The 23,115-nt window shown below is 43.2% G+C and overlaps 1 long non-coding RNA gene across 1 annotated transcript; it reads left to right on the top strand.

Moving 5' to 3' along the window:
* Window positions 1-4,037: 4,037 nt before the first annotated feature.
* LOC147975088 (uncharacterized) lies at window positions 4,038-7,486 on the top strand. Its single transcript, XR_015600508.1, has 3 exons — window positions 4,038-4,427; window positions 4,616-5,979; window positions 7,206-7,486. It is a non-coding gene; the product is annotated as an uncharacterized LOC147975088 (long non-coding RNA).
* Window positions 7,487-23,115: the final 15,629 nt, after the last annotated feature.

Here is a 23,115-nt window from a genome sequence, read left to right as displayed (position 1 = left end):
ATGCATGGAAAATTGTTTTTCATTTAATTATTCTTTTTTTTGCAAGTGTTCATTTAATTATTCTATTTATATTCAATACATAGTGTTACAACAATACATAATCAAATATAATAAGTCATATGTATTTTTAATTTTGGTCTTGATGTTATCAAACCAAAATTTAATCAACCAATTCCCGCAACAAGGTGCCTCGTATCATCTAGTTAACTCAAATGTAGCACCAAGTGAATATAAAACATGCTGAGCAACACCCGACCTCTGCATAACTAAGATGCACACAACCAAACAACAGCAATCTTCTGAAGAAAAAAATCGACATATTAACAACAGTAGCCATATTGGACTGACACCATTGACGTAGCCAGAGGGTGGCCAGGGTGGTCCATGGACCACCCTGGAATTTTACTCACCCTTGTAGGAGTACGAGCCAACGAGGAAATCTTTTTTAGGGGATGAGCCCACGAGGAAATGGTCATTGCAGCTTCGTTCAACTGTGTTGTGGCGTGTTAGCTTGGGGCCTAGGCGCTTGTTGTATAATTTTCGTTTGTAGCTGAAGTACTCCCTCCGTCCCGAAATTCATGTCGCGGCGGCGTTTTTGCAATTTAGCCCTCGTCATTTCCCCGACCAAACCCGCGGTCCTCTCTCTCCTTCCTCACTCTTCTCCGATGCCGGCCGATTTGGTCGCGCCCGCCCCCGCCCCCGCCGCCTTGCTCCCCCTCCCACCGCCTCACGCCGCTCCCCCCCCCCCCCCGGCGCCCCACGCCGCCGCCTCGTTTCCTTCCCCTCCGCCCGCCGCATCGTTCCCCTCTGCTAGCGACCCCTGAAGGCTCAATTTTTGGAGACCATCGTCCGGAGTCCTCGCACTCCTTCCGCCTCTGTCCATCATGGACCACCTCCTCAACTTGGACCACAAAGCTCGCCCCCTCCATGGATGCCATCGACCCGAGCACTAGAAAGCACGGGTGCCCCTTCTCCACTCCACTCCATCATTCTCTTCTGTGCAACATCTGGAAAGCTCAAAATGATTTCATCTTCGAAAAGAAAGAATGGTCCCCTTTGCAGGTGCTTTATGCTACGAAGGCTTTGCTTAATGCAGGAGTAGATGACCCTCTGGATAGAGCATCGAATGAACTGACTTTACATTCATCTAATAAATCGGATCACCCCTCTAATCACTTTCAGATCGCGCATCCTAAAGCTTTTGTTGATGTGTCCTTTAATCCTTCCATGGCACGGAATATGGCAACAATTGGAGTTTTCTTAAAAGAATAGGAGTCCTCTCATCATTCTCTCTTTATCTAGGAAATCTCTTTGGATACAAATTCTATTTTGTAGGCCGAAGCTTTAGGACTTTTATTGGGGGCCTTAATAGCTAAAGAACTTGGATGGAGAGATATCAAATTCCTTACAGATTGCAAAACACTAGCAATTGCGGTTGAGGTCAAGAACATTATTTCTGATCCTGGCATTGGAGCATCAGACCCACTCTTGCAGATTTCTTTCTTGCTTCTTCTGATTCTTAAGCTCTAAAGTTATCCATATCCGTAGAACTCTTAGTCTAGTGGCTCATTCTCTTGCTAAAAGGGCTTTCAAAAAATAGAGCAGCTACTAGTTTTGTTTATCTTTGTACCAAAGGATCAAGATGTAACTCTAAAAAGGCTTTACCGAAATAGGCTTACGCCCCGCTATATTGATATAGCAACCACCCGATACAACATTCCGATCAACGCTGGGGCAAACAGCACAAGCACGCCCAAAAGAAATAACAAGAGAAAATAAAAGAAGAAATGCCAACAACGCCGGATCAACGAAAGCTACGGCACACCGCGACCGATGTGCCCACCGAAGATAACCACCACACTCCAAAGCCACCGAGTTGCCGTGTACCAAGCACCACCTTCAAAAAGGAATGCGACGATGACGACGCTGCTGCCCAGACGAATCCTAAGATTTCTTCCGGTACACGGAGGGTAGAGGGGGAAGAGGGTCACCCGACACCCTTCAAGAAGGATGGCTTTTGAAGGCTTTTGAAGCCGTCAACCTTCCTAAGGGGAGGTTGTTATCTGTACACAGTTTGGGATGTTAATAAAATGTACTAGTCCTCCCTGGAGGACTACGGTTTGACAAAAAAGATGTGTGTGTATCTTTTATACATAAGAACACATCAATTTTTTTTTGATAATGACTCTAATGACTATATTCAAAACTTTTTTTGTTTCCAAAACATTGCAAATTTTAGCGATTTGCCATGTTCTTCACAATTAGATACCAATTTTTTTGTTAGCAGGGCTGGTTTTAGAAAGAAAAAAAATGTTATTCGCACATGGTTTTATTAGTTGCCATGGTTTTAGAATAAATTGGCAAATTTATGTTCATTAAATGGCTCCGGCAAGAGATGAGGCCCGACGAGCACCGCCTCTGCCGCGCATCGACGCCGACCCCGGCGACCTCACCAGGAACAAGCTCCAGGAGCACAGAGCTCCCTGCACACATCCTCCTTAGTTCCCGGCATAGAACCGAGGGAGATCACCACCAGCCACCAAGAAGAATCCTGCGCCTGCGACATTTACCGACAGTGTTTTTTCTCCAAAATAGATTTACAAAAAAATAGTTTGCCATGATATTGGGTATTATTTTGTTGCCATTATATGTGTAGTTGCCCTGATACAAGTACTTTTTCTCCTTATTTTCCATTATCTACACAACAAATTTTTCCTTGATATTTATTTGTTTAAAAAATCATTTTCCTAAATTTTCCATGCCAATTTAGCTCTTTTGCAAATACCGTGGCTTTTTTTATCAAACTTAGCCATGCAAACAACTTCTTCCATGATAATAGGTAGTAAATTTGCAATGATATGTATAGTTGACATGATACAAGTACTTTTATCCACATATTTGCCATGATATACAGAATTAATTTTCCATGATATATTATTGTTTTACAAAATTCATTTTTCTAAATTTTGCCACACAAATATGTAAAATCTTTTTTAATGATCACATGCCAATTTAGCCCTTTTTTGCCAATACATGTTTTTTTCCAAACTTAGCCAATGCAACATTTGCATTGATAATAAGCAGTTCAATTTCCATGACAATTATAGTTGCCCCTACACATGTACTTCTCTATCCACATTTGCCATGATTTTTTAGACCATGGCAAATTACTTTTTTGGACCATGGAAAATTCTTTCTTTGGACCATGGCAAATTTACTTTATGGATCATGGAAAATTTACTTCACGGAGCATGGCAAAAAAAAATTGGACCATGGCATATTTACTTAACAATCCATGGTATATGTGACACCCCGAGACTGTTGCGCCAGGTGTCTTTCAGTTATTCGCTGTTGTTGCCTTGTCTTTTGCTTGCGTGTTGCATCTTGTCATGTCGTCATCCGCATTGCATCATCATGTTTTCGAAACTTGCATTAGTCTGGGTCTCCCAGTTCCGTCCGTTGTCTGTTCCGAGCCCAGACACATTTGCACGCGCCCGCGGCACGTTTGAAATATTATTTATAGGTGGCCGGAATATGTTCTCGGAATGGGATGAGAGTTGGCGTGCGATCTTATTATAGTGTAGATAGGCCGCCTGTCAAGTTTCATCGCATTCGGAGTCCGTCTGACGCCCCAACGGATAACTATAGCGGCAATATAGCCGGTCAATCGTCGGGCGTTTTCGGTCTTCGGAAACAGACGCCGGGCCTCTCTCTCTCTCACTCTTCTCTCCTCTCAGCCTGAGGCCTTCTGCACAGCACACAAGCTCCAACCTACCCCTCTCCGCGTCCGGAGTCGTTCGATGCGATCGCACTGTTCGAAAACCCCTCTCTGCTCAGTTCTCAGAACCCCTCGCGCGTCCGAAAACCTCCCCGAACCCGACCGGGCACTCGTGTCCGTTGAGTCCGGATCGTCACCCAACATCCCCAAAACGTCTTTGTTTATTTGTTGGACTCGCCCACTCTAATTTTCTCGACCGTCTGATTTGAATCGGAGGGCCCAAATGCACCCCAAATCCACCTGCTATATATACTTGAGGTCCAACCCTAAAAATTAGGAGGTTTGTCCCATCAGTCCAATCCCGCCGCCGCCACCCGGTCTCGATCTATCTCGGGATCCATCCCCTCCTCGTTTCCACTCCCCAGCTCCTCCCGATCCATCCAGCTCCACCCCTCAATTTCATCATCAAGCCAACTGGCGGCCTCCCTGCGTAGCCGCGCCCCTGCCCCGATTCAGTCACCCGAGGCCCAGCCTCCTCTCGCTCTCGTGCGCGAGCACGCGCCCAGGAGCTCGAGCAAGGGAGCCCCGATCCCGCAGCGCCAGGCACCCCTGCATCCTCCCGTGCTTCCCCGCACCACCGAAGCCACCAGGATCCCGTGCCGGCGAGCGCCACCGCCGGAGCTGCTCTGTTCCTTGCCCGAACCCGCAGGTCGTCCTTGTTGCCCCTCTCCTTCCCGTGCTCTCTCCCTCCTTCTAGTTCTTCTTTGTCTCTCTCTCAATTTTTCCTTCTCTCTTTCTCTGTCACGCACAGGAGCTCCGCCCCAACGCCATGACCGTCCTCTCCTTCCTCCCTCGCTGCTACTTCTCTGAATTTGATTCCCTGCCTTGTCCTTGCAGCTCCTCCGTCGCCTTGCTCCGTTCGTCGCCATCTCCGCAAGATCCGGCGAGGCCCCTGCGTTCTCGCCCTCGTCCGTCGCTCTCCCGGCGACCAAGCTGCCGGAGCACTAGCGCCCTGTCGCCACCGTCAAGGACCACCGGGAGGAGCGCCCAGTCCGTCTTCGCGCCGGAGCGCCGAGCCGCAAGCCCCTGCGCCTCTTCCGCCGGAGCCCCGCAGTCCTTGCGCCGCCATCCCGCATCGAGCCTTTGCGCCTCTCCGCCGCCGCTGATGAAGACCACGGCCAGGTCGCCTCGCCCTGCTTCCTGTTCCGCTCGCGCATGGCCGCGCCGAGGTCAACACCAAGCCTCTGCTTCGTCTTGAGCGCGTCGCTGCCTCGTTGACTCACACAACGCCTCGACCGGCCGCTCCAGCGCCCCCTACTACCCAGCCCGTAACCAACCTAGGCCGAAGCCCACTGGGTGAGGACACCCCCCCTGAGCGCCTTCTTTTTTTATTCCTGCTGTCGGGCCATGCACTGTCGGGCTGCCCAGTTTCGGCCCAGTGGATGTTTTTTTGGTTCTACGAATTTGCTATTTAACCAGAGTTTTACAGATTTGCAGAAAAACCCTTGCACTTCATGCATATAAAAACTCATCAACCGTGCATCATATTAAAATGTTTTATATATGTAACTTGCTTAGAATTTTGCCTAGTTTCATAATATGCCACTTTCATCCATGTTTGTAATGCTTAAAATGATGTTTGCTTTAATTTGCTTAAATAACATGCTAAAATGATTAAATTCATAACTAAATAACCGTAGCTCCAAACCTAACAAACTTTATATGTATTTGGGGTAGAAAAATGCCTAGTTTAACATGGTAGCATCTCTTTATATGCTTAACAACTCTAAAATATGGTTTAGGGCAGAACAGGACCAAACCTAATATATGCACATGAGGAGTTTCCGGATTTGTTGTTTGTTATTCCGGCCTCATTTAAACTTGCCTAGATAGGTAGTTTTCATATGCTTCACCTCTTGCCATGTTTAATAACCTTTAATCTTGTTGGGTATATAAACGAGAGAGAACTAAACAAGTCTTGTGGTGTTTCGTCAATATGCAACTCGTTGCATATTGAGCTCCACTTAATTTGTAGTATTGATTGTTGCACTTTGCCATGCCATGCCTCATTAAACCGGACATGCATCATACTTGGTTGTGTATCATGCCATGTTATGTGATGGTTGTTTACTATGTTGTTTGCTTCTTTCCGGTGTTGCTTCTTCGGGTTGGTTCCGATAACGTCGCGTTTGTGAGGATTCGTTCGACTTCGTCCATTTTTCTTCTTCATGGACTCGTTCTTCTTCCTTGCGGGATCTCAGGCAAGATGACCATACCCTCGAAATCACTTCTATCTTTGCTTGCTAGTTGCTCGCTCTATTGCTATGCCGCGATACCTACCACTTGCTATATCATGCCTCCCATATTGCCATGTCAAGCCTCTAACACTCCTTTCCTAGCAAACCGTTGTTTGGCTATGTTACCGCTTTGCTCAGCCCCTCTTATAGCGTTGCTAGTTGCAGGTGAAGCTGAAGTTTGTTCCATGTTGGAACATGGTTATTGTTGGGATATCACAATATCTCTTATTTAATTAATGCATCTATATACTTGGTAAAGGGTGGAAGGCTTGGCCTTATGCCTGGTGTTTTGTTCCACTTTTGCCGCCCTAGTTTCCGTCATACCGGTGTTATGTTCCTTGATTTTGCGTTCCTTACACGGTTGGGTGTTATGGGAACCCCTTGACAGTTCGCTTTGAATAAAACTTCTCCAGCAAGGCCCAACCTTGGTTTTACCATTTGCCTCACCACCACCTACCCCTTCCCTCGGGTCGGCTAGCCCGAGGGTCATATTTATTTTAAGCCCCCGGGCCAGTGCTTGTCTAAGTGTTGGTCCGAACCGAGCTGCCTGCGGGGCCACCTCGAGGGAACTTGAGGTTTGGTTTTACTCGTAGCTAGTCTCATCCGGTGTTGCCCTGAGAACGAGATACGTGCGACTCCTATCGGGATTGTCGGCACATCGGGTGGCTTTGCTGGTCTTGTTTTACCATTGTCGAAATGTCTTGTAACCGGGATTCCGAGTCTGATCGGGTCTTCCTGGGAGAAGGAATATCTTTTGTTGACCGTGAGAGCTTGTGATGGGCTAAGTTGGGACACCCCTGCAGGGTTTTGAACTTTTGGAAGCCGCGCCCGCAGTTATGGGCAGATGGTAATTTGTTAATGTCTAGTTGTAGAGAACTTGACACTTAAAATGCATCAACCGCGTGTGTAGCCGTGATGGTCTCTTTCCGGCGGAGTCCGGAAAGTGAACACGATTCTTGTGTTATGCTTGAACATAAGTAGTTTCAGGATCACTTCTTGATCACTTCTAGTTCACGACCGTGCTTTGCTTCTCTTCTCGCTCTCATTTGCGTAAGTTAGCCACCGTATATGCTAGTGCTTGCTGCAGCTCCACCTCATTACCCTATCCTACCCATAAGCTTAAATAGTCTTGATCTCGCGGGTGTGAGATTGCTGTGTCCCCGTGGCTCACAGATTACTTCCTAAACCAGTTGCAGGTGCCGTTGATACCAGTGCAGATGACGCAGCCGAGCTCAAGCGGGAGCTTGATGAAGATCGTGTTCGTTGTGTTGTTTTGTTTCCAGTTGATCAGTAGTGGAGCCCAGTCGGGGCGATCGGGGATCTAGCATTAGGGGTTGTCTTTCTTTATTTGGTTCCGTAGTCGGACCTTGATTGTATTCTGGATGATGTAATGCTATATTTATGTATTGCGTGAAGTGGCGATTGTAAGCCAACTCTTTATCCCTCTTATTCAGTACATGAGATGTGTAAAGATTACCTCTCTTGCGACATGCCTACTATGCGGTTATGCCTCTAAGTCGTGCTCCGACACGTGGGAGATATAACCGCATCGTGGGTGTTACAGTATACCTATTTTGTTCACTATAATGAAAATTTTATATTTGGAACATGGCAAATTTATTTGTTAGACCATGGTCAAATAATGTTGGAACATGGTCAATTATTCTTGGAAGAGGGCAAATTTTTTGAACAAACCATGGCAAATTCATTTCTCTACACATTTGTTGATCAAACCATGGTAAATTCCTTTTGTAAACCGTGGCAAATTTATTATTAGAATCATGGCAATTTATTCTTTTGGACTCACAGCAAATTTATATACAAACACGGGGCAAATTTATATTCTACAACATCTTTTTGCATATGTTTGCAATGTTCTATCTGAACCAAGGCAAGTTTTTGGTACTCCCTCCAATCCAAATTAATTGACGCTAACTCGGTAAAATTTTAATACAAAGTTTTAAAAAGTCAACGTCAATTAATTTGAATCAGAGGGAGTACATTACATGGCAAACTTTTTTATTTCTACCATGGTAAATTTTATTTCCAGCGCATGTGATTCAAATGTTATAACAAAAGAAAATATAGATCATGGTAAAATCGGTGTACATCCTTTATTATTTAATAGGCAAACTTGCCACGTACTTGGAAATTTAGATGTTGTAGCAAATTAAATTTAATAGCTATGTCGAATTAAATTTTCCTAAAAAATATTTTTAATCACTGGCTATGCGGTAATTTTATTATAGAAAGGATGGCAAATTTGTGTGCTTTTCTATACCTATTAATAAAGAAAGGTGATTTTTTTGTTTTGTCGTGGTATTTTGCAGAAAAGCCCCTTACTTCTAGAGAATCAACCCGCAATACTCGGCTGAAGCATATAAAAACTAATTGTCGAAGTTGTGAATCAAACCCAGCACCTGCACGTTGGTCCAACATTGTGCTACACAAAACGTCATGGAACAATTCTATACAATAAACATAGAGACATAATACATACAAGTCAGTGCTATGTGGGTCAGCCCATCTGCATTGCACAACTCTGCTTCGGTTACGTCTTCCAGCCCAAGGCCTAAGCGGGCAGCATATCAGGAATTGTATATTCAGCTTTTCCTATTGGTTCGCCCACTAAATAGTCTCATATTGCTTTATTACACCAAAATCTATCGGTTTATATATGCTGACAAGTTGTCTGAATAACAAGTTGCCTCAAAAAAGTAGAGGATGAGTCCTGGATCATAGGAGTAACAAAGGAGGTTGTGCAATGAGGACCGGGGTTATGCAAGATTATGGGCCAATGAGAAAAAAAATAGAATTTTAAAGGAAAATTCTGGATTAAAGTTGAATTAAATTGGTCATGCACCAGTGGTGGGCTAACTAAAACCAGAGTATTGACATGCGTGGAGTGGTGGGCTAACAAAAACAATATTCTTTGATTAAGTTGGATTTGGTCGGTCATGCACTGATGGCGAAAACAGAACTCATGACGTGGTGTGATGGGCTAACGAAAAAAAATTTCTTTCGGATAAAGTTGGATTACATCGGTCATATGTGGTCGCGGAAATAGAATTTACGTAGTTGATGAAATACAATATCATATTTAGTTCTAGACCTCGGTGTCCACATTCCTGCCACCAGTAAAATAAAATATTTTTTTAAATTTAAATAAATGAAGTATTTATTTTTAGTTCTAGACATCAATATACCCATCCATGCCATTACTTTTATAAATTCAGAGCATGACACCGCAGCAGCAGCCACGCATCAACGCTGGACTCCAGGAGGGTGACGAGCACCGGGACAACACCTGCATGACCCTGCCGGCACCACCCCCAGCGAGTTCGCATTCCTTCAACCGGCGACTGCTAGCTCGCACCAGCACCGCATCCATCGCAACTGCGAATGCACATGCCCCTCTCTCTCACTCCTCTGTCGCGCCTCACTCAACCCCGAAGCTACACGATTGTTTCCAAATGTCTTCAGCAACTTATGAGGAAAACACCTCCCCCGGGGCCTCAACGGCTACCACCCTGCGCCCGTCTACACTGACTTTGCACCCCGCATATCCACCTCCGTGAGCCTCCATCATGGCCACTCCTACCCAGACCACGACGAGTTTGTCGATTCCTCTCTAAATTTGGTGTTCACTACCCCACAACATGGTTCCTCGACCCGACCAATCATGGTTCATAGGAACCAATATTTTCTCTGTGGTGAAGCACATGCATTTGTGCTAGGGAGCATGTGTGTGGGGAGTGGTGCATGCACCAAGTGTTGTTGACGAAGTGTAGATTAGAGAAGGGTGGCGTCCACCGTCATTACAAGTCCGTGGAATTACAAGTCGGCATGGGGAGGGCTCATCAAAAGGAGTGCTAGAGTTATGATGACCAAGCCCATCGCTTTGGGATTATCACGTTCATCATGAATATGTGCACAACATGATCACTATCGTGGTGAAGATGAGAAGTGGCAACATGAATGGATTATAGGGACTTTTTTGCGAGATTATATATAGAGCGAGGCTTGCAAGGATTTGTTTCTCCACGTCCCATGGCAAAAAAATACAATTGCTCTCATCTTATCTCGCAAACGGTTAGCTTTCCCTGTGCATATGATCTCAGAATATCGTGCTGTGACTTGAGGTCCAAGGCAGCACCGGCGCAACAGCCCATTGGACAGGATGACATCCATGTCATTGTCGGCACCTCGGCAGTCAGGGATTCGAAGGTGCCACACATTGTGGATTGGATAATAGCAGCCTATACACTGCACCTCTCTTTAACCATCTGCTTCTTCACCATACGCGTCCCCCTGAATGAAGATCCTCTCTTCCTTGCCGGCGTCCCATGACAGCTGTCGCTGTGGGTCTCGTTTGGCGTCTACTTCTCGCTGTTCAATGTGACCATGGGTTACATGTGCCTGTTCCTGCCGCGGACGCCCATGGTCATGGACAAAAAGTTCGTGGACCTCAGGGGCTTGGCGATCGGCAGCTCTACCGGAGCCATGGTGTCGGTTGGGGCGACATGCTGCGAGGACGACCGGGAGACGATGGCCTGCACGTGCAACGACGGCGTGTTCATTGCCGGGCTCCTGGCGTTCTTGGTGTCGCTCATCCACAGGTACGGTGGCCAGCCAGAAGATTGACCGCCAAAGGTTATCAAATTCTAGGGGATCAATATAACCGCGAGTGTACCAGGATGCGACTATCGCATTAGTACTGATGCTTTAGAGCATCTTCAATAGACTATGCAAATTTTGAGATGTAAAACAGAAGATGTAAAAATTTACATCTTCAAAAGGTGTTTTTTGCATCTTCAGAAAAGGGCCAACTTCAACAGATGATGCAAAACAGAGATGTAAAAGAGCAACTACAATAGAAATGCAAATTAGAGATGCAAAACCGGCTGCTGGTCGTGCGACCGCTGTAGCTGCTGTTCAGCCGCACAAATTGAAATACAACATCTAAAAATCAACTTAAAAATTTCACTTGTCGACAATACCAAGTTATTATATAATTCATCAAATCCATAAGATCAAATGCAACACATATTCAACATAGTTTTGTACAATACAACAAACAAATAAATGAAACTAGGCGGCTCTTTCGCCATGGTATTTCCAAGACTCCTCCAACAAATCTTTCTGAAGTTCATAGTGCACATCGGAGTCTCTAATTTCATTTTACACCTTCATGAAACGTTTGATTCGCCCCTCTCTTCTCATCGACATGGAGCGTATGCCCATCAACTGATAAAAGGTGTAATCTAAACCCTGTCCATGCTCATTCTCAATGATCATGTTATACATGATCATGCAAGCAGTCATGATATACCAAAGGGTTCTCTTATCCCAGAATCTAGATGGTCATCGCACAATAGCAAATTGGGATTGCAAAATCCCAAATCCCTCTCAACATCTTTCCTAGTTGTTGCTTGTGCATTGTGAAAGATGAGTTCTTTCTTACCTTGGGGTTTTGCAATTGGCTTGACAAAAGTACTCCACCTCGGGTAGATCCCATCTGCAAGATAGTACCCGTATTTGTATGTGTGGTCATTTGCTTCGAAGGTCACATGTGGTGCTTCTCCATTTGCTAACTTGGAAAAAAGAGGTGACTGATCGAGCATGTTGATGTCATTGCAAGATCCAGGCATCCCAAAATATGAATGCCAAAACCATGTTTCTTGATCGGCAACGTCCTCAAGAATGATAGTGGCATCCTTCCCACGACCCTTAAATTGTCCATGCCATGATCTTGGGATATTTTTCCATTTACAATGCATGCAATCGACGGACCCTAGCATACTTGAAAACCCACGAGCTTTGTTCATCTCCAACAACCTCTGAATGTCCTAAGCATCGTGAGCTCTCAAGTACTCTACACCAAACACTTCTACCATAGTGTTTGCAAATTGTTTGACATAAAAGATAGAAGTGCTCTCTCCCATCGCCAAGTTGTCATCAAGGTAGTCTATCGGAGCACCGTAGGCCATCATCTGCAATGCGTCGGTCACCTTCTGTTCAGTGCTATGTCCAAGAAACCCTACACGATTCCTCCTCTGCTCAAAGGATCAATCATACTGCTTCATGATAACCCACAAGTATAGGGGATCGCAACAGTTTTTGAGGGTAGAGTATTCAACCCAAATTTATTGATTCGACACAAGGGGAGCCAAAGAATATTCTCAAGTATTAACAGCTGAGTTGTCAATTCAACCACACCAAGATAAATTCATATCTGCAGCAAAGTATTTGGTAGCAAAGTAATATGATAGTAGTGGTAACGATAGCAAATGTAATGGTAGCAAAAGTAATATTTTTGGTGTTTTGTAGTGATTGTAACAATAGCAACATAAAAGTAAATAAGTGAAGAACAATATATGGAAAGCTCGTAGACAATGGATCGGTGATGGAGAATTATGCCGGATGCGGTTCATCATGTAACTGTCATAACATAGGGTGACACAGAACTAGCTCCAATTCATCAATGTAATGTAGGCATGTATTCCGAATATAGTCATACGTGCTTATGGAAAGAACATGCATGACATCTTTTGTCCTACCCTCCCGTGGCAGCGGGGTCCTATTGGAAACTAAGGGATATTAAGGCCTCCTTTTAATAGAGTACCGGACCAAGCATTAACACATAGTGAATACATGAACTCCTCAAACTACGGTCATCACCGGGAGTGGTCCCGATTATTGTCACTTCGGGGTTGCCGGATCATAACACATAGTAGGTGACTATAGACTTGCAAGATAGGATCAAGAACTCTCATATATTGATGAAAACATAATAGGTTCAGATCTGAAATCATGGCACTCGGGCCCTAGTGACAAGCATTAATCATAGCAAAGTCATAGCAACATCAATCTCAGAACATAGTGGATACTAGGGATCAAACCCTAACAAAACTAACTCGATTACATGATAAATCTCATCCAACCCATCACTGTTCAGCAAGCCTACGATGGAATTACTCATGCATAGCGGTGAGCATCATGAAGTTGGTGATGGAGGAAGGTTGATGATGACGATGGCGACGGATTCCCCTCTTCGGAGCCCCGAACAGACTCCAGAGCAGCCCTCCCGAGAGAGTTTAGGGCTTGGCGGCGGCTCCGTATCGTAAAACGTGATGAATCCTTCTCTCTGATTTTTTATCCCCGAACACGAATATATGGAGTTGAAGTTGAGGTCGCTGGAGCTCCAGGGAGCCCACGAGGCAGGGGGCGCGTCCAGGGGGGTAGGGCGTGCCCCCCATCCTCGTGGACAGGGTGTGGGCCCCCTGGCATGGATCTTTCTTCCAGTATTTTATATATATTCCAAAATAATTCTCCGTTGATTTTCAGGTCATTCCGAGAACTTTTATTTCTGCACAAAAATAACACCATGACAGTTCTGCTGAAAACATCGTCAGTCCGGGTTAGTTCCATTCAAATCATGCAAGTTAGAGTCCAAAACAAGGGCAAAAGTGTTTGGAAAAGTAGATACGACGGAGACGTATCAACTCCCCCAAGCTTAAGCCTTTGCTTGTCCTCAAGAAACTCAGTTGATAAACTGAAAGTGATAAAGAAAACTTTTACAAATTTTGTTTGCTCTTGTTGGTGTAAATATGTAAAGCCAACATTCAGGTTTTCAGCAAAGATTATGAACTAACCATATTCACAATAACATTTAGGTCTCATGTTTACACATATCAATGGCATAATCAACTAGCGAGCAATAATAATAAATCTCGGATGACAACACTTTCTCAAAATAATCATGATATGATATGACAAGATGGTATCTCGCTAGCCCTTTCTGAGACCGCAAAACATAAATGCAGAGCACCTTTAAAGATCGAGGACTGACTAGACATTGTAATTCATGGTAAAAGAGATCCAGTCAAGTCATACTCAATGTAAACTAACAGTAATGAATACAAATGACAATGGTGCTCTCTAGCTGGCGGTTTTTAATAAGAGGGTGATGACTCAACATAAAAGTAAATAGATAGGCCCTTCGCAGAGGGAAGCAGGGATTTGTAGAGGTGCCAGAGCTCGGTTTTTGAAACAGAGATAAATAATATTTTGAGCGGCATACTTTCATTGTCAACATAACAACCGAGAGATGGCGATATCTTCCATGCTACACACATTATAGGCGGTTCCCAAACAGAATGGTAAAGTTTATACTCCCCCTCCACCAACAAGCATCAATCCATGGCTTGCTCGAAACAACGAGTGCCTCCAACTAACAACAGTCCCCGGGGAGTTTTGTTTACAATTATTTTGATTTGATTTGCATAAAGCATGGGACTGGGCATCCCGGTGACCAGCCACTTTCTCATGAGTGAGGAGCGGAGTCCACTCCTCTTGAGAATAACCCACCTAACATGGAAGATACGGATAACCCTAGTTGATATGAGCTATTCGAGCATACAAAATAGAATTTCATTTGAAGGTTTAGACTTTGGCACATACAAATTTACTTGGAACGGCAGGTAGATACCGTATATAGGTAGGTATGGTGGACTCATTGGAATAACTTTGGGGTTTATGGGATTGGATGCACAAGCAGTATTCCCGCTTAGTACAGGTGAAGGCTAGAAAAAGATTAGGAAGCGACCAGCTAGAGAGCGACAACAATCATGAACATGCATTAAAATTAATCAACACTAAATGCAAGCATGAGTAGGATATAATGCACCATGAACATAAATATCGTAGAGGCTATGTTGATTTTGTGTCAACTACATGCGTGAACATGTGCCAAGTCAAGCCACTCGAATCATTCAAAAGAGGATACCACCCTATCATACCACATCACAGCCATTTTAATAGCATGTTGGCACGCAAGGTAAACCATTATAAGCTCCTAGCTAATTAAGCACGGCATAAGCAACTATATTCTCTAATTGTCATTGCAAACATGTTTATTCATAATAGGCTGAATCAGGAACAATGAACTAATCATATTTACAAAAACAAGAGAGGTCGAGTTCATACCAGCTTTTCTCATCTCAATAAGTTCATCATATAATCATCATTATTGCCTTTCACTTGAACGACCGAATAGTGTGGATTATAATAATAGTGCACATGCATTGGACTAAGCTGGAATCTGCAAGCATTTAATTCAAGAGAGAAGACAAGGTAATATGGGTTCTTTGTTAGATCAACAATAATGCATATAAGAGCCACTCAACATTTTCATTATTGTCTTCTCCTCTCGACCCCCAAAGAACAAGAAAGAAATAAAACTATTTACACGGGATAGCTCCCAACAAGCAAAAGAAGAACGAGAAATCTTTTTGGGTTTTCTTTTTAATTATTACTACTACAGCATGAAAAGTAAACTAACTAAAAGCTACAACTATTTTTTTTTCTTTTTTTCTTTTCTTAAGGTTTATCAAACACACAAGAAGAAAGCATAAAAAGGAAAATAAACTAGCATGGATATTACAGTGAAAAAGTATGAGCACCTACAACTAGCATGAGTGTGTGAACATGAATGTAATGTCGGTGAGAAATACGTACTCCCCCAAGCTTAGGCTTTTGGCCTAAGTTGGTCTATGGCCACGGCTGGCCCGGCGGATATCCAAAGTTGTAGCTGGGGTCATACTGAGATGCAGTGGCAATTGCCTCATGAGCTGCAGCTTGGAGGCGAGCTGTCTCCGCCCTCCTCTCGTACTCGGTCGCCTCCTCCCTGGTTATAACATATCTCCCTTTTGCCTGCAAGTCAAAGAAAGTAGGAGCATGGAGAGCGACGTGATAGGTGCGTCGTCTGTCAAAGATTAGTTGGTACTGGAGAAACTGATCGTTCCTCTCAACAAACTGATGACAAACTATAGCCTCATAATCTAAATAAACAGGAGGCAACTCAATATCATACTCGCGTATGGGTATATCAAGAAAATTAGCTAGACAGGTTGCATAAATTCCACCAAAGAAATATCCATTAAATATATTATTATGCAACCTACGTGCAACAATGGCTCCCAAATTATAATGTTTATCTCCTAATACAGCACTCCTGAGAACATTGAGGTCAGGGACACACATGTGACATGCTTCATCCTTACCATTTATGCACCTACCTATGAAGAGAGCAAAATAATGTATAGCAGGAAAATGAATGCTCCCTATTGTAGCTTGTGTTATATCTCTAGATTCCCCCACAGTTATACTAGCAAGAAAATCTCTAAACTCAGATTTGCGAGGCTCACTAGTGCTGCCCCATTGTGAAAGTTTGCAAGCAGTATTAAAATCATCTAAGTCCATAGTGTAAGAATTTTCATAAAGATCAAATAGGACAGTTTGAGAATTGCGTGATGATGAAAATTCAAACCTCCTCACAAAGGAATCAGTGAGATAGTGGTATTGGCGGCACTTATCTGCCTCGAAGCTCTCAAGATCGGCATTACGCACATACGCGTTAAATTCTTCCTTGATTTCTGCTCGATCCATAAAATCCTCTGACGGCCATTCACAAGCCCGCACTTGAGCTTCCCTCGGTGGTTCATCATCGGCATTGCGTATTGCGAGCCTGGGTCCTTACTTCCTTGAAGGACCACCTTGGTACATTTTCCTAAACATATTTCTTCCTCTGATTTTTTTTAAATTTTTAGTAACTTCAAAATAAAAGTGAACCAAACTCAACAAAATTGATAGCAACTACTCCCACAGGTGCCTAGAGGATATATCATGCATTAAAACTACTTTTGACCATATAAATTTGACATGAAAGCTCAAGAACAGGGTCACCTAAGCAGCAAAAATATGCAGTGAATAAAGCACTAGAACAAAAACTAATTGGACCATTGGAGGTGTCACATACCAAGGAACAATCCCCCAAAGCAGTTTTGTGAATGGAGCTTTGAGCAAGGAGATCGAAAATGGCAGCAAGATGAGCTAGAACTCGGGTTTGAACTGGTTGGTGATTTTTTTGGGAGGAAGGAGTGTGTGGTGGCTGGAATAAGTGGAGGGGAGCCACCATGGGCCCACAAGGCAGGGGGGTAGGGTGCGCCCTGGACCCTCGTGGCCAGGTGCTTGCTCCCCTGCTGTGTTCTCAGTGCCAGATATTCTCAAATATTTCAGAAAAAATCATATCTAAATTTCAAGGCATTTGGAGAACTTTTATTTTCGGGGTATTTTTTATTGCATTGATAATTCAGAAAACAGACAGAAAAAACTATGTTTGCTTTATTTTATATAAACAACAGAAAGTAAAAAAGAGGGTACAGAGAGTTGTGTTTTCTAAATTCATCCATCTCATGCTCATCAAAAGGAATCCACTAACAAGGTTGATCAGGTCTTGTTAACAAACTCATTCCGAATAACATGAAACCGGAGAATTTTCGAATAACACTAGGTTACCTCAATGGGGATATGCATGTCCCCAACAATAAGAATATCATATTTTTCTTGACAGTAGGAAGAGGAAATTCAAAACCTCCAATAGTAATTGTTGAAATTTTTCCAATAGAATTGATACTATGGACTTGAGGTTGTTTCCTCGGAAAGTGTACCGTATGCTCATTACCATTAACATGAAAAGTGACATTGCCTTTGGTGCAATCAATAACAGCCCCTGCAGTATTCAAAAAGGGTCTTCCAAGAATAATAAACATACTATCGTCCTTGGGAATATCAAGAATAACAAAGTCTGTTAAAATAGTAATGTTTGCAACCACAACAAGCACATCCTCACAAATACCGACAGGTATAGCAATTGATTTGTCAGCCATTTGCAAAGATATTTCAGTAGGTGTCAACTTATTCAAATCAAGTTTACGATATAAAGAGAGCGGCATAACACTAACACCGGCTCCAAGATCACATAAAGCAGTTTTAACATAGTTTCTTTTAATGGAGCATGGTATAGTTGGTACCTTGGGATCTCCAAGTTTCTTTGGTATTCCACCCTTAAAAGTATACTTAGCAAGCATGGTGGAAATTTCAGCTTCTGGTATCTTTCTTTTATTAGTAACAATATCTTTCATGTACTTAGCATAAGGATTCATTTTAAGCATATCAGTCAAACGCATACGCAAGAAGATAGGTCTAATCATTTCAGCAAAGCGCTCAAAATCCTCATCATCCTTTTCCTTGGATGGTTTAGGAGGAAAAGGCATGGGTTTCTGAACCCATGGTTCTCTTTCCTTACCGTGCTTCCTAGCAACAAAGTCTCTCTTATCATACGTTGATTATTTGATTGTGGTTTATCAAGATCAATAGCAGGTTCAATCTCTACTTCATTGTCATTACTAGGTTGAGCCATCAACATGAACATCATTATTAACATTATCACTAGGTTCATGCTCATTATCAGATTGTGTTTCAGCATCAGAAATAGAGATATCATTGGGATTCTTAGGTGTGTCAATAACAGGTTCACTAGAAGCATGCAAAGTCCTATCATTTTTCTTTTTCTTCCTCTTAGATGGACTAGGTGCATCTACATTATTTCTCTGAGAATCCTGCTCAATTCTCTTAGGATGGCCTTTAGGATACAAAGGTTCCTGAGTCATTTTACCAATTCTAGTAGCCACTCTAACATCAAAATCATTAATTTTACTATCCAATTCATTGAGCAAATCATTCTGAGCTTTAAGTACTTGTTCTACTTGAGTGGTAACCATAGAAGCATGTTTACTAATAAGTTTTAGTTCACCTTTAACATTAGCCATATAATCACTCAAGTGTTCAATCATATAGGCATTATGTTTCAATTGTCTACCAACATAAGCATTAAAATCTTCTTGCTTAACCATACAGTTATCAAACTCATCTAAGCATTGGCTAGCAAACTTAGTAGGAGGGATTTCATCTTTATCATATCTATAGAGAGAATTTACCTTTACTACCTGTGTCGGGTTATCAAGACCATGTATTTCTTCAACATGCGGTAAATTAAGACCATGTATTTCTTCAACAGGAGGTAAATTCTTAACATCTTCAGCTTTTATACCTTTTTCCTTCATAGATTTCTTTGCCTCTTGCATATCTTCAGGACTGAGAAATAGAACACCCCTTTTCTTCGGAGTTGGCTCAGGAAGTGTCCAATTATTTTCATTGGTCAACATATCATTCAATAAAATTTCAGCTTCATCTGGTGTTCTTTCCCTGAAAACACAACCAGCACAACTATCCAGGTGGTCTCTGGAAGCATCGGTTAGTCCATTATAAAAGATATCAAGTATTTCATTTTTCTTAAGAGGATGATCAGGCAAAGCATTAAGTAATTGGAGAAGCGTCCCGCAAGCTTGTGGGAGACTCTCTTCTTCAATTTGCAGAAAATATATATTTCCCTTAAAGCAGCTTGTTTCTTATGAGCTGGGAAATATTTAGCAGAGAAGTAATAAATCATATCCTGGGGACTACACACGCAACCAGGATCAAGAGAATTAAACCATATCTTAGCATCACCCTTTAATGAGAACGGAAATATCTTAAGGATATAATAGTAGTGAGTTTTCTCATTATTAGTGAACAGGGTGGCTATATCATTTAATTTAGTAAGATGTGCCACAATAGTTTCAGATTCATAGCTATAGAAAGGATCAGATTCAACCAAAGTAATTATATCAGGGTCGACAGAGAATTCATAATCCTTATCAGTAACAAAGATAGGTGAAGTAGCATAAGCAGGATCATATTCATTCTAGCATTCAGAGTTTTTTGTTTCAGCTTAGCTAATAATTTCTTAAGATCACTCCTATCATTGCAAGCAAGAAAATCTCTAGCAGTTTCTTCATCCATAACATAGCCCTTAGGCACAACAGGTAATTCATATCTAGGGGGAGAATCTTCATCATCACTTTCATCAATATTATCAGTTTCAATAATTTCATTCTCTCTAGCCCTAGCAAGTTCTTCATCAAGAAATTCACCAAGTGGCACAGTAGTATCAAGCATAGAAGTAGTTTCATCATAAGTATCATGCATAGCAGAAGTGGCATCATCAATAACATGCGACATATCAGAATTAATAGCAGAAGTAGATCTAGGTGTCGCAAGCTTACTCAAAACAGAAGGTGAATCAAGTGCAGAGCTAGATGGCAGTTCCTTACCTCCCCTCGTAGTTGAGGGATAAATCTTGGTTCTTGGATCTTTCAATTTCTTCATAATGATAAGCAGATATAAATCCCAAGTGACTCAAAGAATAGAGCTATGCTCCCCCGCAATGGCGCCAGAAAATAGTCTTGATAACCCACAAGTATAGGAGATCGCAACAGTTTTCGAGGGTAGAGTATTCAACCCAAATTTATTGATTCGACACAAGGGGAGCCAAAGAATATTCTCAAGTATTAGCAGCTGAGTTGTCAATTCAACCACACCTGGATAACTTAATATCTGCAGCAAAGTATTTAGTAGCAAAGTAATATGATAGTAGTGGTAACGATAACAAAAGTAACGGTAGCAAAAGTAATATTTTTGGTGTTTTGTAGTGATTGTAACAATTGCAACGGAAAAGTAAATAAGCGAAGAACAATATGTGGAAAGCTCGTAGACAATGGATCGGTGATGGAGAATTATGCCGGATGCGGTTCATCATGTAACAGTCATAACATAGGGTGACACAGAACTAGCTCCAATTCATCAATGTAATGTAGGCATGTATTCCGAATATAGTCATACGTGCTTATGGAAAGAACTTGCATGACATCTTTTGTCCTACCCTCCCGTGGCAACAGGGTCCTATTGGAAACTAAGGGATATTAAGGCCTTCTTTTAATAGAGTACCGGACCAAAGCATTAACACATAGTGAATACATGAACTCCTCAAACTACGGTCATCACCGGGAGTGGTCCCGATTATTGTCACTTCGGGGTTGCCGGATCATAACACATAGTAGGTGACTATAGACTTGCAAGATAGGATCAAAAACTCTCATATATTGATGAAAACATAATAGGTTCAGATCTGAAATCATGGCACTCGGGCCCTAGTGACAAGCATTAAGCATAACAAAGTCATAGCAACATCAATCTTAGAACATAGTGGATACCAGGGATCAAACCCTAACAAAACTAACTTGATTACATGATAAATCTCATCCAACCCATCACCGTCCAACAAGACTATGATGGAATTACTCACGCACGGCGGTGAGCATCATGAAATTGGTGATGGAGGAAGGTTGATGATGACGATGGCGATGGATTCCCCTCTCCGGAGCCCCGAACGAACTCCAGATCAGCCCTCCCGAGAGAGTTTAGGGCTTGGCGGCGGCTCAGTATCGTAAAACGCGATGAATCCTTCGCTCTGATTTTTTCTCCCCGAACACGAATATATGGAGTGGGAGTTGATTTCGGTGGAGCTCCAGGGGGCCCACGAGGCAGGGGGGGCGCCTAGGGGGTAGGGCGCGCCCCCACCCTCATGGACAGGGTGTGGGCCCCTGGCGTGGATCTTTCTTCCAGTATTTTTTATATATTCCAAAATAATTCTCCATTGATTTTTAGGTCATTCCGAGAACTTTTATTTCTGCACAAAAATAACACCATGACACTTCTGCTTAAAACAGCGTCAGTCCGAGTTAGTTCCATTCAAATCATGCAAGTTATAGTACAAAACAAGGGCAAAAGTGTTTGGATGAGTAGATACGACGGAGACGTATCACTTCACAGAATTGCAATGTGGATGAACAAGTCTTTGGACATTTTGAACCGGCGTTGGATGTACTTCCCTGAAAAAACGGGTGGTGAAGCAAAATCGTTGCGCATCAACCTCTTGAGCACCTCAACTCGTTCCCTCCGAATGAACGCACGGCCATACACGGAACCACCGTGCTTTGGCTTCTTCGCCTTGTGCATCACCACTAGCATAGCAATGTCCTCTTCTTCGTTCAAATCAAATTCCCCATCCTACAAGGAATCTTCTACGAGAGAGGAGTCACATGAGCTCATCTACAATGCGGAAAATCACCGTCAAACTAACTCTCCAAAACCAATAAAAAAACCTTCAAGTTTCATCATTTTTTTACCTTGGGGAATTTCGTTGAACGCCTTGCTTGCGGGGTGGAAGAAATCGGCCGGGGCAGCCGTTCTGCGGTGGTGGGTGCGGCCGGCAGCGGGTGCTCAGCATATGAGATGGATGCAAGTCGGCCAAGATGAAGGCGTGAGCTCGGCGCTACGGGTTACCGGCTTCGCACGGCGGAAAGAACGGCCGAAACTCGCGGTCGTCGGGCAAGCGGCTGCGGGACGCCTCCCCTAAATTCGGCGGGGGTCTAGCCTAGGAAGAAGCGTAGCCCATCCTAGACCTCGCTGGGGAAGGCATTTAGGCTAGCCGGACCGCCGAAGATGCTTCGATTCGGCGGCGGCCGAAAGTGAATCGGCAGCTGCGGGCGGCGGCTTGATACGTCTCCATCGTATCTACTTTTTCTAACACTTTTGCTCTTGTTTTGGACTCTAATTTGCATGATTTGAATGAAACTAACCCGAACTGACGATGTTTTTAGTAGAACTACCATGGTGCTGTTTTTTGTGTAGAAATAAAAGTTCTAGGAATTGGACGAAACTTTCTGGAGATTTTTTATGGAATATGTGAAAAATACTAGTGCCACCTGTTGCCCACAAGGCAACAAGGCGTAGCCACCCCCCAGGCGCGCCAGGTTGCCTTGTGGGGCCCACAAGGCTCATATGACCCTAATCTAAAGCCTATAAGTTCCTTTTCCCCAAGAAAAAAAATAAGGGAATAAATTTTATCGTGTTTTACGTTACGGAGCCACCGCCACCTCTTGTTCTTCATCGGGAGGCCAGATCTGTAGTCCGTTCGGGGCTCCGAAGAGAGGGATTCGTCGCCATCATCATCACCAACCCTTCTTCATCACCAATTTCATGATGCTCACCATCGGGAGTGAGTAATTCCTTCGTAGGCCTGCTGGACGGTGATGGGGTTGGACGAGATTTGTCATGTAATTGAGTCAATTTGTTAGGGCTTGATCCCTAGTATCCACTATGTTCTAAGATTGATGTTGCTATGATTTTGCTATGCTTAATGCTAGTCACTAGGGCCCAAGTGCCATGATTTCAAATCTAAACCCTTTATGTTTTCATGAATATATTTGAGTTCTTGATCCTATCTTGCAATTTATATGCACCTATTATGTGTTATGA

This window comes from Triticum urartu, chromosome 4A (assembly GCF_056163025.1).
Source record: "Triticum urartu cultivar PI428250 chromosome 4A, HENAU_Tu73, whole genome shotgun sequence".
Lineage (NCBI taxonomy): Eukaryota > Viridiplantae > Streptophyta > Magnoliopsida > Poales > Poaceae > Triticum > Triticum urartu.
Note: the sequence above shows the minus strand (reverse complement) of the source record. Positions and strands in the feature narration are given on the sequence as shown.